General features: G+C 37.6%; 2 long non-coding RNA genes across 3 annotated transcripts in view; one reads left to right on the plus strand and one right to left on the minus strand.

The window, feature by feature from the left end:
* LOC103795350 (uncharacterized) overlaps nt 1-2,346 on the minus strand; it is an 85,055-nt gene extending 82,709 nt beyond the window's left edge. For both annotated transcript variants that reach the window (XR_013521955.1, XR_001913569.5), the window contains exon 1: nt 2,168-2,346. This is a non-coding gene — a long non-coding RNA (uncharacterized LOC103795350). The remainder of the gene's footprint in view (nt 1-2,167) is intronic.
* The window catches only part of CLLU1-AS1 (CLLU1 antisense RNA 1), a 175,163-nt gene that overhangs the window by 107,693 nt on the left and 51,450 nt on the right, over nt 1-16,020 (plus strand). The window lies entirely within an intron of this gene.

Here is a 16,020-nt window from a genome sequence, read left to right on the forward strand (position 1 = left end):
GGATGGTCTCAATCTTCTGACCTCGTGACCCGCCTGCCTCAGCCTTCCAGAGTGCTGTGATGACAGGCATGAGTCACTGTGCCCAGCCTATTTTTATTTTATTTTTAATTGACACATAATAGTTGTACATATTTATGGGGTACAATGTGATACTTCGATACAGGCATACCATGTGTAATAATCAAACCAGAGTATTTAGCATATTCATTACCTCATACATTATCATATCCTTGTGGTGAGAACATTCAAAAGCCTCTCTTCTAGCTATTTTGAAATGGACAATGCAATGTTGTCAACCATAAGCACCCTACTGTGCAACAGAGCACCAGGATTTATTCCTCTTATTTAACTGTAACTTCATACTCATTGCCCAATCTCTCTCTATCCTTCCTGCTTCCTTTCCCAGTCTATCTTCCATTCTCAGGTTCCTAATATGAAAAAAATGCACCTAGTGTCTATCTTGCATACTTGTGAGTGTCAGCGATACCATCCACAGACGTGCATAGTTCCCAGTGCAGGAGATGCCCTCAGCAAATGGCAACTAGCCAGTCTTCTATTTGAAAGACACTCCGAAACAATGGCCTGGGGTACTTGCCTTGTGGTTGCTCTGCAGTTTCTAAGCAATTCTGCTGCAGAAGCACTACTGGGGAAGACTCCCTCTTCAGGTGAAACTGTGTTGTAATGAATGCCTTTTGATACTTAGGTCATCAGTTTCCCTTGAGTTGGCCCTACATTGAACCTGTCATGGGCTCACATTCATTAATCTTAAGAAATACTGTTTGTTGAATTTTAGAGATCATGGAAATGACCAATTCAAAGTAGTTTTCCTCCTGTTCCATCTGGGATTTATAAATGACTTCAGCCATTCCTAAATGTGAGACAAAAAGATCTGACAGCCAGTGACTTTAGAGAGATCTCTGGCTCAGAAAAGGCTACCAAAAGTCCAGGAGATGGTTGGAAAGATGGGCCCATATGAGAATTCTGTGTTTATTTTCTCCTTAGGTGAATGCCTTTGCTGATCATGTTTCCAGGCACCACTGGGCAGTGAGTCGTTTTTGGCCCTACTCCCTTCACTTAAGAGCTATGAACTGAATTTAAAACCCAGTTATCTGAGGAAGGCTATCATCTCATGTTCCTCAGGGCACCCACAGCAGCAGCAGCAGCAACAAAAGGTGGTGATAATAGAGGGAAGTAGAGAAGGAGACCCAGAAAATCACATGCATTAACTAGAGTTGTCATTAACAGAGATGGAAAAAGAAGACATTTCAAATTTTAAATTCTTCTCCTAACTCCTATACCTGTCTCTTTAAGGTTATAAAAATCAGAGGATTCCACTAAGGGGATAAATGTTTTGAAGAAGTAATCCATTGAGCACTTCCTCTTACTCGACATGTTTAACTAAATGGAATCAATACTTCTTAGCATAGCAATGGGTTTGTAAAAAAAAAAAAACACACACACACACTATTGGATGTTGTAAGGCATCTTAGGATAAAGGAATCCTCTAGACAAATTCCTTCTTTATCCCTTACCCCACTTGTGAGCACCTTTGATTAAAAAATCAGATCTGTATGGATATATTAAGTCACCAAATTCATGGAGGTCAGGGCACAAAGAATTCTTTGATTTCATTTTTCAATGCATTTACTTGTCATCCAAGCTGCCCTAAATGAGACAAACGGAAACACAGAATCTTGAGTTTTAAACTGAGCCCGAGAAATTAAAAATATAATTGTAAAACATAAAAAGTCCCACTCACTTTTAAAAAGAACTTGCTTAATTCAAGCATATTTAAGAAACAGTGCCCCTGCCTAACACATTTCTATTACATTAGCACAGTGCCTACTTGCAGGTTTTATCTGTTCAATGAGTACAGTATTTCAACTGGAGAACTCAAAACAGACAAAAAGGCTTTTTTTTTTTTTAACCCTTCAGAGAAAACATGCAGGGACAATCACCACTTATTCATTTTGACTGTCACCTGAATTCACAACTGTGGAGCCAGAGACAGTTTCAGATGGGCAGATGGCCCTAGCGGTTAAGAGGGATGAGAGTGGGAAAGGAAATAAATGAATACTCTGTTTTCTGTGTAAGCAAATAAAAAAGCAGAGGAACAAAAGGAATGAGCCAGCCACGGGGTTGAATCATCGAGTCCCTCTAAACATACCTTGACTTTCCCATGCAGGAACCTACTTCCCCGACAGCCAGTTCAGCGTGGATGCTCATGCCAATGAGCGTAAGAATGCTTGCCTCTCAGAGATAAACACTGCATTTCTGCCTGGTACACACAGAGTTGCTGGAACCTGACAATGCCCTGTGCGGGTAATAAGTAATAGTGAAAGAGTCACGGCTCTTGAATAACGCTTGCTTTATCTGGGTCGAATTGCACATCTAGGGCAGTGTTTGGCCAAGGGAACCGAGCATGCAAAGACCTCGCTTCCTCTCTGTGCTGTGGGGAACTGAAACTGTGCTGGGCCTGCAAACGCGGTGAGGAAAAATCCATTTGAATGCTTACTGCTGAATGGTGCTGCACATTGTCAGCTTTTGTTTACTTAGTCTTACATGTGAAGATCGCAGCTGTTCCTTTCAGTAAAAAGAAGTAGGAGAATGTAGCAACCAACCTCACATTTTCCCCTCCTCCAAATGTTTGTAGAGCCCAACAGCTGTCTTTGCAAATCCTGTCACTCAGGATTGGAATGGTTCTACATAATCAAGAATGGAGTGGTGAGGCTGAGATTGTTGGCTGGCTCGAGGTGGCAGGTGGAAATGAACTGTCCTCTTAATGGGCTCACTTGGTCTGTTCCTGCAGGGATTTACTCAAAAAAGAAAAAAAGAAAGTTTAAAGGAGGCAATGCAGGAAAGTTGAACACACACAGCTTGTATTTCATACGTATAGATCTGATGGCTGTGAAGCATGAATTCACTGGTTGTTAGAATTGTAAGGGATTTGAAAGGTCCTCTTGTCTAGGAGTTTTCAAATTACTTTTAGCAAGCAGAGTTTTTTTTTTTTTTTTTTCTTTTTTTTAACCTCAAATGAAATCTCAGACTAGGGGTATCGTGTGATAAATGAAAATACCCACATAGAATAAGGAGGAACATCAATGGGAAAGTGGGTTGGGTGTAAGAAAAGCAACTTCAATAACAGATGAGCTCAGTTCTGGGAACACGGCAGGAGTCATGAGTACCGAGGCACACTGCATGTGCCTGGAGAGGACGGTGCTCCTCCTTTTCAGCACAGCCATACGCGGCATAAAGCTGTTTTGGTTAAGAAAGACTGCATGTATGCTAGTGGTCCCAGATTATAATAGTGTGTTTTTATTGTACTTTTTTGATGTTTAGATACAGAAATGCTGCCCACTGCATTGCTCAAGAAGGCACTAGGGTGGGTAACAAAGTCTTCATCTCCCACTCAGCCTGTTTTTCTTAAAAATGTGTGCATTGAACATTGTTTTTCATCCCCAAGAATGAGGTATTAATAGAATCTACAGGGCCAAGACTTAAATGAAATGAATCAACAGTAACACAAACAGTAGCAATTTTCAATTAGACGTTTAAGGAAAACTTCATAAAATTTTCATGGATTTCTGTCCAAAGTCACCTATCCCAGTTCAACTGTAGGGTAGAATTCTATGTTGTTAACAGCCTAAACATCTTTTTTGGGCTTTTTGAAAATATGAGTACAGTTTACATCATTTACTTGCACCCAATAGATTAAATCCCACACAACAGAGGAGTCTGGAATATAGAGAAAAAAGAAAGAAAAAAGACTATAAAGAGAACAACAACAAAAAAAAAATCAGCTAAGTCTGATTTTCAAGAGGCATGTTGATTTTTTTTTAAATATGCACAGACTATCCAGTTATCTCAGATTCGTAGTCAGATTCCTAACTATCCAGTTGTCTTAGGTTCCTAACTTAAAAGTTAGGTCAGCCAGGATCTGAAATAACAGTCCTTGATTATCTCTGGTTTTGCAAAACAGAAGAATACAGCAGATTGCTTCTGCTTCGTCAACAAGGTTCTTGTTTTTTAGTTACCCTGACATCAAGTTCAGGTGAAGGAACAATGTTTACATATCAAAGTGGAAAACACTTTATGCTGGTTGTAGGCCCTTCTTCCTCTGTTTTTCTGGCTATGCAGGCTGCAGCCAGAACCAGGCTGGCCTCTGCCGGTTTTAAAGGAATTTGACTTATGGACTAGCTCCAAGACAAAATGCATATTCATCTTCCAGAACAGGTACAAAACATCCCCTGTTATTAATGACCTACAGCACCTCTTTTCTTCTCATTTCATACATAAAAGCAGAATTTTTCTTTCACTCATATTGTAGATGATTTTTTAACACACTAACGAGTGGAGAATGACAGAATTTTACTCAAATAATCTTTTTTTGTATTTAGTTTTTTTTCATTCAGTGTTTATGAAAAGCAGAGTTATGTCCTCCTTATTGAAATCTTTTGAAATGCTTTTAGACTTTCCTTAAATCTTTTAGATCACGATAAAGGAAATTGATAGCGATCTTTCCAGGTGAAAGGAGTTGACCAACTAATGCATCACTCATTCTGATTAACCAATTCGAAGGCAGGCAGGCAGTTAAATATTTGCTATAAATTCATTCTTGGGTGGTTATATATGCTTCAGTGCAGATTTCATTTGATAAATATTAATAACCATGACAATGCTCAAAGAGGAAAAACAAAAGCAAGCTATAAAATTATAATGTAGGTGTCTCTTTTATTAAAAGTACAGTGGAAACTTAAGATAACCATGGCACATGAATTAGACATGTCTCGTGGATATGTTTGTTTGTTTGTTTGTTCTCTCTGTGCCTTGGGATGATTTCAATTAGTTAAATCTATAAATTACTTTATTATACATTTACTTCAATTTAGTGGGCATCTACAGTGTGGGAAGGTAAGACAGTGTGGGTACAATTTAAATATCTTACATGGTTGCCTACAGCCTCATAGAAATTGGACTAACTAATCCATGGAATAATGTAAGTGTCATTAAGTAGAAAATTTGTGCGATAAAAATTCTTATGGGCTAAAATTACTGGGGCAGGGATCATAGAAAATTAGAGTTGAATTAGGCAGGAAATCATGGGTACAATTTGGATCTGTGTAGAGAAATGAAATCTGGCAAACAGACAAGCAATGGCAGAGATGCAAAGCAGCAATGAGCATGTGCTGCATAGCGAGGGGACTGCAGCGATGGAGATGAGACCAGAGCAGAGGTCTATTTAAAAGGTATGCCCATTTCATGAAGAAACTTGAATCCTAGGAAGATAATCTGGGCCTTGTTCTAAGAGGTGCTGGAGAAACATTGCTTTGAGATTACACTGATGATCATATGCAGAAAAAATCTGAGGAAGGCAGTACCAAAATGTCAAGAGTTACCAAGGAACTTTGTTATATGCTTGCCATAATGGTCCAAAAACAATGGTAGCAAAAGGAAAAAATATCCAAAAAAGCCCCAACAGATAGAGAATGATAGTTGACTTTGTCATACATTTGTTAACAGATAAGAATTAGATGCCTCTATGTGCTGTGCCCACAAATATCTAGTACTATCCCTGTTCTCATGGGGCATAGACCCTAGGAGATCAACCAGCACTGAGTTTGAGACCTATGTGTGGATTTCATAGCAAGGCATCATGTCAAATGACTCTTGCAGAAAGTGAGACAGAGTCCAGAACAATATATTAAAACATTTTTCAAGTTTCTACATTGTTTTGTTAATCACTAGAAAGCCTAGTCAACATATAGAAAAGCAAACAAGGAATAAAATATGTTTTGCCAGGCTGCATCTCTGTCAGCTTCAGCAGTGACTGAAGGGTCACCTCTGAACTCCCAAAGCCCAACCCCCAAATCCCAACCATCTTTGACATCAAAACGGGTGGAAAAAAGCTCTGGATCAGTAGTCAGAAGTCTTCTGATTTGAGTCTTGACCCTACCACTTGCTTAGTTGTATGAACTTAGGAGTCATTTATATTCTTTGAGTCTCATTCACCTTCTTCATTTATGAGACTAATGCCACCTGCCTGGCAAAGTCTAAGGATTATTATGAAGATCAAAGGAGAAAATACCTATTAAGGCCGCTAGGGCATCATAATGTTGGTGGGAGAGTAGAGGAGAATGAAGAACTCTGCTTGGGTAACTCTTTCTCTTGACCTAATGATCAGAGTCTAATTTTTAAACAAGGTGCATAAGAATCAAGCCTTGATCTAAAAAAAAAAAGCCCCAGTCCAAAGAGGCAGATCTTGTCAAGTTAAGTGTTAGTTAGATGTTTTTGCCAAAAAATGTCTTAGCTCCAAATGAAAATTTACATGAAACTTTAAATATATAAAACAGAAGAAAGTGAGTCATTTTCATATAAAGGCTTTAAAACATTTTTTTAACATTTACTTATTGTAAAGTCAGTCGATGGAAATAATAATGTTTTTCTGATCAACACAATATTAGAGATGAGAATCTTATGTCCACTTCAGCCTCCAGTTTTAGATTGTTTTTACATCAGTTGCAGTGTTAAGACAATTCTGATTCACACAGCTAAGTGGTTACCAATGGTAAGAATTATTTTTATCTGCTTACCTTAAATTCTCTGCAAATTTTTTAAATGAACAGAAAGAACAAGAAAAGTTTTGCTTTGTCTATGTACAAAAAGTTAACTGACAACACAAATTAATATATAAAGTGAGAATATGTGTTAAATTTGGTATACGTTGCATGAATATATGTTTCTTTTTATTAAGGTATTTTAAATAGTAAAAAATATTTTTAACAGCATTTAAATCAAACATTTGTGGAACTTACTCTCTGGAACCTAAAGTGTCTGCAGAATTGTGATCAAAGCTAGCCACATGCATTTAGCACTGTTCTAAGCAAGTGCTGCTTGTGGTTGATTTCTTAATCCTTATAGTCACTCCATGAGATAGGGGAAGATTCTGAGACACACAGAGGTCTAGTAATTTTCCATACACCACACCATGAGTAAATAGCTGAGGCAAGACTTAAACCCAGGTTGTTTTTGACTCTGTGGCATGTGTGCTTAAGGGCTGAACCTGACAGAAGAGGATGGGTTTATGGTCTGGCCACACAACTTAATAACCAGGCAGTTTCAGTTTTCACACCTACTGAATACAGATCAGTTGTGAAACTTAGTTATGACACTGTCTGGAAACATTGGAGTTCAGTGAGTGTTTAATAAATGTTGGCTGACTGAACTTATCCTATGGCTGACTCCTCATCACAAATTCATCTAGGTATTGTCCTCTTGTCCGCCTTTTGCCATGTGAAAATACATGAAGACAACAGTCTGTAACGGGGAAGAGGGACTCTCTCACCTAGGAATCCCGAGCTCCCAGAACTGTGAGAAATATGTCTATATGCCACCTAGTCTATGGTACTTTGTTATAGCAGCCTGAACTAAGACACCTACTTATGCACATTCATCTACATGTTGTAGCGATCACCTAATGCAAGAATTGACAGACTATGGTCTGCAAGCCATGTCTGGCCTACAGTGTGCTTTGTAAATCAAGTTTTATTATAGCACACTGCAGTGGACTGAATGTTTATATTCTCCCCCAAATTCGTATGTTGAAATTCTAACTCCCACTGTGATCTCATTAAGGGTGGAGCCTTTGGGAGGTGATTAGGGTATGAGGATGGAGCCCTCATGAATGAGATTAGTGCCCTCATGAAAGACTCCAGAGAGCTCTCCATCCTCTTCTTGCCATGTAAGGATGCATTAAGAAGACAGCAGTCTGTAACTGGGAAGAGGGACACTCTGACCTAAGACTCCTCAGCTTCCAAAACAGTGAGAAATATATTTGTAAGGCACCCAGCCTATGACATTTTGTAATAGCAGCCTGAACTAAGGCACCTACTCGTGCATATTTACCTACGTATTTTCTGTGGTTGCTTTCTAAGATGGCTCAGTTGTATAGTCGTGACAGAGAGCAAATGTCTCACAAAGTCTAAAATATTTACCTTACAGGAAATGTTTGTCAACCTTTGAACTAATATAATACTGCATGAACTGTCTGTCAACCTCCCATATCACAGAACCATCTAAGGTAGCAATTCCGATATATTCTGAAGGAGAAGGCAAGGAGCTTGTGTAAAATCAGAACTGGTTGGGTTGTTTAAATCTCCCTGTCGTATCCTGAGTGCTCAGGATCAGCATACTGACACATTTTGGTTTAGATTAAAAATATTTTAGCATGTTTTATATATCATAAAATATAGCTAAGTATGTTAAGAGAAACTTAAAAGAGGATTAATAAACTCAATCTATTGATGGTTCAGAAATTATTAATACTTTAACAATGATTTCTAAAATTCAAGAATGAATTTAAAAAAAAAAATGTTTGGGTCATCCTCTGTCATGAAGAAAAACCAAACAAAAGATATAGTATTAAATTGGATATTACCTAATTACTTCCTTTGAGTTTTAATTGTAATTTGTGAAATTTCTTTTCTACAACTTAAAGAATAAGTAATTTGGAAGAAGTAAGAAAGTGTTGCAGGTACTATATTTCAGTCTACCAAGGGGACAGGGACTTTTTGTTAATCCATTGAGAATTTCAGACCTCATCTGCCACTTTGATGACATATTTGAAAAGTTCTTAATGGTCAATTATTTGCTCCCCAAAGATATGGGAAGATAGATTCTGGAACTCACTAGAAAGTGAGCAGAACAGATTCTAAATTTCAAAAGGTCAGTTATCTTTCTCCTGTTTACCACCTTAGTAAGCTATTTCTGTAGGTAAAGTTTCTCCCATTTATAGAAATATGTTTGAGTTTAGAGTATAAGGGTATAATATTCAGTTGTAAGTATCAAAGGTAGCAACAGAAAATTTCAATAGGAATTTTTGTCATTCATTCATTCATTTAACTGAAAGATATTGAGCAATGACATACTGAGCATGGAACTAGCCACTGGTTATACATGACATCCAACACAAATGTAGCAGCTCTGATAGAGCTAGGGAAGAGTGATAAGAAGTAACACTTTTTGTTTTGTTTGTTTTGTTTCTTTGTAAATTGTAATAAGGAAATGAATAGGGTAAAATGATAGAGAAAAAACTGGGAGAATCCAGTTCAAATGGATCACAGTGGTAATAAAGGGTAAGCAGAAGGAGATAACTGAATATACAAAGGCCCTGAGGCATGAATGAGCTTGGAGTATTCAGTGAACTGAAGATAGGATAATGTAGTTGGAGAAAGGAAAAGGAGGTGAGATTGGGGAATGTGTGCAAGGCCTCCTAAGCCATGTCAAGAGAGAGGAACAAGTTAAGGTTTTGTATTTCTTGAAAATGAAGGCCAGGCACGGTGGCTCACGCCTATAATCCCAGCACTTTGGGAGGCCGAGGTGGGTGGGTCACAAGGTCAAGAGATCGAGACCATCCTGGTCAACATGGTAAAACCCTGTCTCTACCAAAAATACAAAAATTAGCTGGGCATGGTGGCACACGCCTGTAGTCCCAGCTACTTGGGAGGCTGAGGCAGGAGAATTGCTTGAACCCAGGAGGCGGAGGTTGTGGTGAGCCGAGATCGCACCATTGCACTCCAGCCTGGGTAACAAGAGCAAAACTGTCTCAAAAAAAAAAAAAAGAAAGAAAAAGAAAACAGGTAGCTTCGTTTATTAAAGAAAAAAATCAATAAAGGGAAAGTTTTCTGGATAAACTTTTGATGTCTTTTTTTGTGGGACATAATTTCTCATCTATTTATTTTTGAAATCTCCAAGGAAAAGGTAGTGATTGTGTAACATGATATACCCTTTTGTGAATAATTGCATAATAATACCACCAGAGTAAAGCATTTAGAGAGATGAGGTAATTTTATTCTTTTTCAACTTGGACATTTTAGTAGATAAAGATAAAACATTTCGAATTGTCTCCAAATACATTGCTGTCTCTGCAAGGATTTAAATTATCGTTCTTTCTCCCTTTTACAAAAGAGTCATGTCCTAATCATTTATATACACTAAAGAAAAACATGTATATAAACTTTGAATATTACATTCCTGAGATACGCCAAGAATCAAAATAAAGTCATTAATGCAGAAATGCACACATATAATATTTAACTTTCTAAAAATCTACAGAGTGTAGTAACATAATAGAGAACTTGACAGAGAATTGCAGCTTCTGAAATAGTATTTTGCAGATGGTAATTTATGGCATTATCACTTAATACCTATAAGAATATGTCTCAGCAGGTTTTCTAGGCCAGACTGAAATGCAGGGAATTCTTAATAGAAATGATAAAATAATGATATGGTTTGGCTCTGTGTTCCCACCCAAAGCTCATATTGAATTGTAATCTCCAGTGTTGGAGGTGGGACCTGGTGGGAGGTGATTCAATCATGGGGGTGGTTTCTAATGGTTTAGCACCATCGCCTGGTATAGTCTCATGATAGAGTTCTCACAAGATCTGGTTGTGTATTTTTATTTATTTCTTTATTTTGGAGGCAGAGTCTTATTTAGTTGGCCAGGCTGGAGTGCAGTAACACAATGTTGACTCACTGCAACCTCCGTCTCCTGGGTTCAAGCAATTTTCATGCCTCACATCCTGAGTAACTGGGACAACAGCTATGTGCCACCACTCTCGGCTAATTTTTTGCATTTTATTAGACATGGGGTTTCACCATGTTGCCCAGGCTGGTCTCAGACTCCTGAGCTCAGGCAATCTACCTGCCTTGGCCTCCCAAAATACTAGGATTGCAGGTGGGAGCCACCATGCCTCGCTGAGATCTGGTTGTTTAAGAGTGTGACCTTCCCCTTCACTCTTTCTCTCCTGCTCTGCCATGTGAAGATGTGCCTGCTTCCCCTTTGCCTTCCACCGTGATTGTAAGTTTACTGATGCCTCCACATCCATGCTTCCTGTACAGCCCATGGAACTGTGAGCCAATTAAATCTCTGTTCTTTGTAAATTACCCAGTCTCAGGTAGTTCTTTATAGCCATGCGAGAACAGACTAATACAAATAATGATGATGATGATTAAAACAAAATCCACTCCTAAGCAGCTAGACAGAAGAAAAAGTTTGGATTTAATGACTCTCTAGAGCCAGGAAGGTAACTAAGCACTTTTTGTGTTGTGGATTTACTCTACTTTGAAGAGCTTGGTTTTGAAACACTAGCTGATAGGCATGTGTTCACTTAATATCACAAACCATCAAATAGGATCAATACAGGAATGTGGAAGATAGCATTTCAGGCTCTATAGTTTCCTCCTGCAATTTCACTAATAAGTGGAAATGCCTGAGTTGATTACTTAGACGATTAAATTCCTATTACCGTAAAACTGTTATGAGGAACAGATTATACGTCCTTTTTAAGTAAACTGTTCTGGGAGATCCTCTGTGATATCTTAGAAAAAGCAGGATTAAGAGTCAGAAGACTTAAACTTGCTTACTCAAGACTAAGTATGACAAGTCATTTAACTGGTTTAATCGTCAGCTTCCTCATCAGTGAAATGAAAACAAACAAACAAAACGGTCTCCTTTGCCTACTTAACTAGGTTTGTGAGGTCAAAGGATGCCTCTGAACTTAATAAAAGTTAAAAAAATGTTTTAGTGTAAACTATATCTCAGTAAGTCTGACTTTAAGAAGAAAAAAAGAGAAATCCCTTGCTACTCTGTGAAGCATTGTGTGTTTGTATTATGTTCTGTTTCCCAGTGAGATCAACAAAGTACTATGTGGTCACTTCAGTGTGGTCGATGTTTGTGCCACATCACACTTAGTGACCACTCACACTTTTGGGATACAGGGGACATCTGCACCTTAGGAGGTGTTGCAGTGAATGGAGGCTGGGTGGGGTTAAGGATATGCTATATCTTTCTAGTTATATTTGGACTCATATAAAACCAACTCTATATGAATGTATTCTTTCCTTTGCTTAAGATTACAAGGTATGATGAGAAAAATAGTACTCTTTCAAGGAGAAGTCAATTAAATAGGCCCCAATCAATTGTAACTTTTTTCAGTTGTTCAAATACATTTCTTGTCCCTGACAAAATATTTAAAAATACCTGCTTACTGGACAGCTCTTACGGAAGTCTCACAACTCTCAATGTGTCTGCAAGTTAATTTGTTTCTCTTCCTTCTGATAATGAATAATATCATCATCTCTTTCTTTGCCAAACGCAGCCTGGGGTTTATTTTAGAGTTTTCTTCTTGTTCAATTCCCATGTTTACACCCAGCATCAATCCTATAGATTCAATTTCCTTAATGTGTCACATAGCCATATCTTCCATTCTATTTGTGTTGCCTCTGCCCTTATTCTAGTCTTCATTTTTCCACAGAGGAATTACTACAATAACTCCCAACCTGGCCTCCTTTGTCCAGAACTCACTATTATAAGTCACTCTCTTCAATGATGAAATACTAACTGTCCTAAATTGGAGATCTGACCAAATGATTCCCTTGTTAAGAATTTTTAAATGCTCCATAGACCTTTCAAGATAAAGTATTTTAGCACAAATGATTTTTATTCTCTAGCTTTCTATCAACCAGGTCCCTTATCTCACACTTCTCTACATGCCCTTTACTCTAAATGTATGATACTGTTTCATGCTTCCACACTTCCATGCATGATACTAACACAGTCTAGAAAAACTTCTTCCCTCTGTATACCTGGGTAAGTGGCTCATTCTGCGAACTTAAGCTCTACTGCCAACTCTTCCCAGAAGGCTTCCTGATGATACTCTGTGTACACCACTACTGAATTCATTAGTCTTCATTAATCCTAACCCTAATGTTTTCCTGTGTATTCCTAGGTACTAACAGTGACTGGCACATAAACTGGCATTAAACGCATTTCTTTTGAAAGAGTGAATCGGCACAATCCAATATGGCGACCACATCAGAAATGAAGATATTATAAAAGCCTGAAACTGAGTTGAATAAAACAAGGGAAGCCAAATTTGTAAAGCGGTTATCTGTTAGAGTTGATACTTAAGAAGGCAAAAGGGAACAAATTAAAAGAGAGGAGCAAGGAAGCGAAAAAAATATTTGGGATAAATCTTAGAAACACAGGGTTCTGACCATGAGTTGACATATGCATTAGGTTATGAAAGGATCCTTAAAACTGCATGATTGCAGCAAACATGATTGTACTTTGTGGTGGCACAGGGAGAAGAAATAGCCAGTGTAAAAGCCTGGAGTCAAGAGTGTATATGAAGACTATGCAGAAGACCATTTAGCTAGAACACAGTAAGTGAGGGTATTATGGGCTTAATCATGTCCCTCCCCCGCAACCAAATTCACACATTGAAGCCCTAAACTCTAGTCTATCTAAATGTCCTTGGAGATAGGGCCTTTTACAATGTAATTAAGTTAAAATGAGGCCTTTAGGTTGGGCCCTCATCCAATCTGATTGGTGTCCTTATAAGAAGAGGCTATTTGGACATGCACAGAGATACCAGGCCTGTGTGTGCACAGAGGAAAGACTATGTAAGAACACAGCAAGAAGGTGGTCATCTCCAAGTCAAGGAGAGAGACATCAGAAGAAACGAAATCTGCTGACACCTTGATCTTAGACTTCCAGCCTCTAGGACTGTGAGAAAATAAATTTCTGCTGTTGAATCTCCTCAGTCAGTAGTATTCCATCATGGCAGCCCAGATGGCTAATACAGAGGGAAGGAGTAATAGATAAAGCCAAAGAAATAATAGGCTGTGCAGAGGGACAGGGAGAAACTATGTTGTGAGGACATCATAAGGACTTACATTTTTATTTTAGTGAAATGGGAAGCCATTGGAGGATTGGAGTGGATGAATTATATTGTCTAACTTTTACTTTCATGGATATTGGGAACTGATTCTTCAGTAGTTGTACTGATAAGGCAGATAAATTGTCAACTGTGTAGGAGAGAAAATGTAGAAAACAATAAACAAGGAGAGGACGTTGGAGAGATCTTTTTGCTTCCATTTTACAACTGAGAAAACCAAGGATCTAGAAAATCAAGTCCCTTGTCCAAGACACACAATAATTGCCTAGCAGTCCTACAAATAGAAATCAGATATCCAGCACTCTTTACTACTTTGTGCTAGGAGGAAGATGAATTTGGCTTCTCCTGTAAAGAACATGAGCTTGGATTTGTTTTAGGGAGGCTGGGTTTATCCTTGTGAGAAGATTTTAACACTTGAGTGAGTTAAGGTGGACATGGAGGGCACTGTGACACTCAGCTGCTCACACATATCTCTGTGACTCCAGGGCACATAGCTTGAAAGACTGGCAGGAACAAGTGGAAATTATTCACGAGGTGTAGTCACAGACTTCCTAGTGACATCCTTCATGGTAGTACTGATGCCACAATTTTCAGAGATGATAATAGCAATGTCTGGTCTCTAGACATTCTCCAACATGCTAGAATGGCCTTTTGTTTCTAGGTAAATGAAGAATTTGTGTATGTATGTGGATACAGTGTGTGTGTGTGTGTGTCTGTGTGTGTGTCTGTGTGTGTGTGTATATACAGTATGTATACATATGTGCAATAAAGAAATATCTAGCCTGAAGATAATAAAGTATGCTTAACAATATAAATACACTCAATCTGCAGGAGGTTGAAGTTAAAATAGCATAGAGACCTGAGTTCAGTTTGTAACTCGGGATCTTGGTTAACTACATGAACTTGGAAGTTACAGAAGTTCAGCAGGATTCAATTTCCTCATCTGAAATGTGGGATAATAATCATGACTAACTCATAAAGTTGTGACCAGATCAGAAGAGACATTTAGCATAAAGCACTTAAGATAATGCCTGGTAAGTGTTCAATAAAAGTATCTTTTATTTTTATTTTTAACTTTTGCTTAATATCCTCTTCTTTTTCTAGTTTTCTAAGGTGGAAGCTGAGATCATTGATCTGAGAAAGGCTTCTTCTTTTCTGATATAAACATTTAATGCTATGCATTCTCTAAGCCCTGCTTTAGTTGTATTCCACAATTTTTGTTTTCATTCAGGTGAAAATATTTTCTGATACAATTTGTGATTTCCTCCTTTGACGTATAGTTTTGTTTCCAAATATTTGGAGTTTTCTGCAGATATGTTTGCATTATTGAGTTCTAGTTTAATTCTCCTATGGTCAGAGAATATACTTTGTTTTATGTTAATTCTCTTAAATTGATTGAGACTTGTTTTATGAGCCAGGATATTGTCCATCTTACTGAGTGACCTTGAAAAGAATGTAGATTTTCCTCTTGTTGTATGGCGTTCTCTACAAATGTTAATTAGGTCAAGTTGGTTTAATGTGCTATTCAAGTTTTCTGTATCTTTACTGATTTTCTGTCTAATTTTCTATCAGTTGCTGAGATTGAGGTGTCAATTTTCCAGCTATACGTATTGGAACTATAAGATGTCATATATTAATATTGTTACTCCAGCTTTCTTTTGTTTAGTGTTTCATTGTATATCTTTTGTCATTCTTTTATTATTAATTTTAAAAATCCACTTGGTAAGTACTGGATTTCAGGCAGTATATAGTTGGGTATTGCCTTTTAATTCAATACACCAATATCTGCCATGTAAATCAAGTGTCTAGACTGTAAACATGCAGTGTAGTTATTGATATTGTTGGTTTTAAATCTTCCATATTTGTTATTCATTTTCTATTTACCTGTCTTCTCTGATTCTTATTCCTCTCTTCCTGTTTTTAAATTAGTTATTTTTATTGTTTTACTTTATATTTTTCTATTGTCTTATTAGGTATAACTCTATTTTTAGTGGTTCTTCTGAGGTTTACAGTACATATACATTTTCAATTTATCATAGCTTACCTTCACATAACATTATACGGCTTCACTCATGGTGTGTGGACCTTGCCTCCGTATCCCTCCATTTCCCCTTTAATCTGTTGTGCTATGTTGTCTTGCTTTTTATTTCTATGAATGACATAAAGTCCAGAATTTGTTCCTTCTTGTTTTTAACTTTAAAGAGTTATTCATCTCTTAAAGAGGTTGGAAAAGAACAACAAAAAAAATCTGTTCTACATTTATCCACATATTATTCATTTCTCT

The sequence above is a fragment of the Callithrix jacchus genome, chromosome 9, assembly GCF_049354715.1.
Source record: "Callithrix jacchus isolate 240 chromosome 9, calJac240_pri, whole genome shotgun sequence".
Lineage (NCBI taxonomy): Eukaryota > Metazoa > Chordata > Mammalia > Primates > Cebidae > Callithrix > Callithrix jacchus.